The sequence below is a fragment of the Gavialis gangeticus genome, unplaced genomic scaffold (assembly GCF_001723915.1).
Source record: "Gavialis gangeticus isolate Ggan-Ray unplaced genomic scaffold, GavGan_comp1, whole genome shotgun sequence".
Taxonomy (NCBI): Eukaryota; Metazoa; Chordata; order Crocodylia; family Gavialidae; genus Gavialis; species Gavialis gangeticus.
In genome coordinates, this window is record NW_017729027.1 from 37,831,982 (window position 1) to 37,835,140 (window position 3,159).

General features: G+C 54.4%; 1 protein-coding gene across 3 annotated transcripts in view; it reads left to right on the top strand.

Moving 5' to 3' along the window:
- LOC109300007 (glutathione S-transferase-like) overlaps positions 1–3,159 on the top strand; it is a 196,886-nt gene that overhangs the window by 163,087 nt on the left and 30,640 nt on the right. The gene's annotated exons all lie outside the window — the stretch shown is intronic.

Consider the following 3,159-nt stretch of genomic DNA (forward strand, 5'->3'; position numbering starts at 1 on the left):
CTCCCCAGTAGCATGGGGGGGAGTGTTCCTGGTGCCAGAGGGGGCACAGCAGCCTGGTGCCAGAGGGGGCACAGTAATTAGGAGGTGCACTGACCCCAACTCTGACAAGGGGTTTTCAGTGGTCTGGGGGCCAGATAAGGCCGAGGTCGCCTGAGCCCCGATTGGGAGAAGCCCCAGTGGGGCGTAAGACCCAGAAAGGGGGTCTGGGGGCCAGGTAAGGCTGAGGCCGCCTGAGCCGCAATTGTGGGAAAGCCCCAGTGGGGCGTAGGACCTGGAAAAGGGGTCCTGAGGGCCAGATAAGGCCGAGGCTGCCTGAGCCCTATCAAGCAGAGCACCAGGGTGGGCGTGAGCGCGAGACCGGCCCCAGGGTGGGCGTGAGCACGAGACCGGCCCCAGGGCAGGCGAGGGCTCGGAGCAAGGCCCCAGGGCGGGTGAGGGCTCGGAGCAAGGCCCCAGGGTGGGCGACGTGAGTGTGGGAGACAGGCCCCAGGGCGGGCGACAGTAGGACTTATGGGTAGCTCCTAACGCTAGAGTGCACCGGGGCAACTGGACATCTAGGCACCGTGTCAAAGCAAATAGAAAAGGCAGCCTCCCCTTAACATTTAAACCATCAAAGACGTGGCCAGCGAGATTGGTAAGGGTGCATTGACACCGACTTGACATGGTAGCCAGGGGGCGCTAGGGGAGGTCACGGCACCCCTAGGTCGCGCGCTGCCACAGTGCTGTAACCAGGGTTCAAATTACAGAGGAGCTCAGGGGCAGGGAGGTGAGCCTCCCATAAGAGATGAGAAACCTCCTGTAAGACTTGAAAATCATAACCTGGGGGGTCTCCAATTTAAATAGGGCACCATGATGGGCAGCCCAATTTGTTTTTGCAGACCCCCCAAAAGTCAAAGTGTAATTCAAACCCTGACTATAACATATACAAATAGGAGATCCAGTAATATCAAATGCTGTAACATATACAGATAGGAGAACAACAGAACTGAACACAGTTTTGCACTAGCTACAATTAGAGATGAAACACCACAAAAACAAACCTTATTAGGGAGAATATGCATGTATGCCACATAGTGAACACCCTAAATTTGTCTTGGGGTGACTCTGTGACACCCTCCCCCTAAAAAGTGATGATGTAGAAGTTAGCCAAGGCTACTTCAGAGTTATCATAAACACTATCAAAATGTACAAGATTGAAGCAGGATATTACACCCCCCCATCCTTTGACGTGCAAAACTTTCATATTAAAATCCTGGATACAGTTCAACAATTTGACACTTGTTCCCTTTGTTTGTGAAACCAGCCCAGGGTCTGGTCCTCAACCTTGTGATCACAGATCACAGGACCATAGAATCACAGAAAAAACAGAGCTGGAAGGGACTTCACAAGGTCATCTAATTCAGCCCCCTGCTGAAGGCAGGATCATCCTTCACTAAACCTCCCAGCCAAATATCTGTCTAATCCAGTGGTGCTCAATCTTCTGGCCCTAGAAGTCCGATGAGTGGTGCAGGGCCCCTCTGTGGGCCAGACTTGTTGCTAGATCCTGGCACCCTGCCCTTGCCCCATGTGCTGGGATTGGACCTTGGCACCGTGTCCTCCCACCCCTCATGTGCTAGGACTAAATCCCAATGGATCAGTACTGCCCTTTCACATCCCTCAAGTCCCAGGATTGGGTCCTGGGGGCCCAGCCCCACCCACTCCTGTTCCTGCACACTGGGATCAGGAACCTATGGGCTTCCCACAGGTCCAGAGATTTGGCAGCATGGAAGTAGTACCACCACTCTTGCCACCAAATTTCTAGACCCAAGTGGAGGCCTATGGACTGGATGACATGGTGCTGCATGCTTGATCTGGCCCATAGACCAGAGTTTGGGCATCCCAGGTCCAACCTGGTCTTCAAAACCTCCAAGGATGGAGATTCTACAACTTCTCTCGATAGCCTGTTCCAATGCCTGCCCAACTTCATAGTCAAAACATTTCCTCCTAATCTCCCACCTAAATTTCCTCTGCTGAAGTTTGTAGCCATTGCTCCTAGTCCTGTCCCCTACAGCCACAGAGAAAAAACATCTCCATCCTCTTTATCATAACCCTTCATGTATTTGAAGACAGTTATCAAATCCCCATTTGGTATTCTCTTCTCCAAAATGAACAGTCCTAGCTCTTTCAAGCCTTAAGTCATGCTTTCTGTGATCAATTAAGCAAGGTTTTAACTTTTTTATAAAGCATCTGATTAGGGTGGCCATTGGTCCTGTTTTTAAACCTTTTGTCCCCTGTCCATTTCTGAATGAGGTACAGAATGCAAAAAGTCCTGTTTTTCAGTTCATTAGTGGCAATACATGTACATCATTCATCCTTGCAATTCTACTGGCTGTGCCTAGAGGTAGAGTGGTGCACAGCAAGCACAGTGAGAGCTAAGGCACTGCTGTATGCCTGAAGTCCCTGACCCTAGGTTGGGCATGTGCAGGTGGGCCTGGGCCCTAGAGACAGCTGAGCTTCCAGGGCTGGGCAGTACATCTGCACATACACCCGTGCCAACCACCGCTGGGTTGTGCTGCACCTCCTGCCTGCCCAGCAGTGGGACGCATGTGGTGTCGGCCGCTCCAGGGGCAGCTGCCTCAGGGAGCAAAGCACAGTGCGCAACGGCAGCCACTTCCACCCCATGCACAGATCGGGGGATCATGTGCCCCCCGGGCCTCTGCGTGTCCCACCACCTGGCTTGGCCAGGGCCCCACTTACCCCAGCCCCTGCTCCTGCCTGTGTCCCACTCCCTTCCTTACCACTGGGGCCTCCATCTGCCCCCTGCCCCCCCATGGCACTGAAAGAGGGAGTGCGGCTTGGGCAGGGGCATGCCCTGCACAGGTGGGGTGGGGTACGGGACAGAGACAGGAAAGGCTTGTCCGGGGGATGCCTGGTGCAGGAAGAGAGTGGTGGCTCCTGCCTCTGCACACATCCTGGGAGGGCATGGGGCTCCCAGATCTGTGTGCGGGGCAAGGGCGGGCTGCCAGCAGCAGAACACACGTAGTGTCAGACTCACATCGCTTTCAAAGTAGCAGCAGTGAGGTACAGAGGCAGAGCAGAGCCCAGCCTGCAGTGGCAGCCCACCCTTGCCCCACGCACAGATTGGGGGGGGTACATGCCCCTTCCTTGGCTCCCAGACAG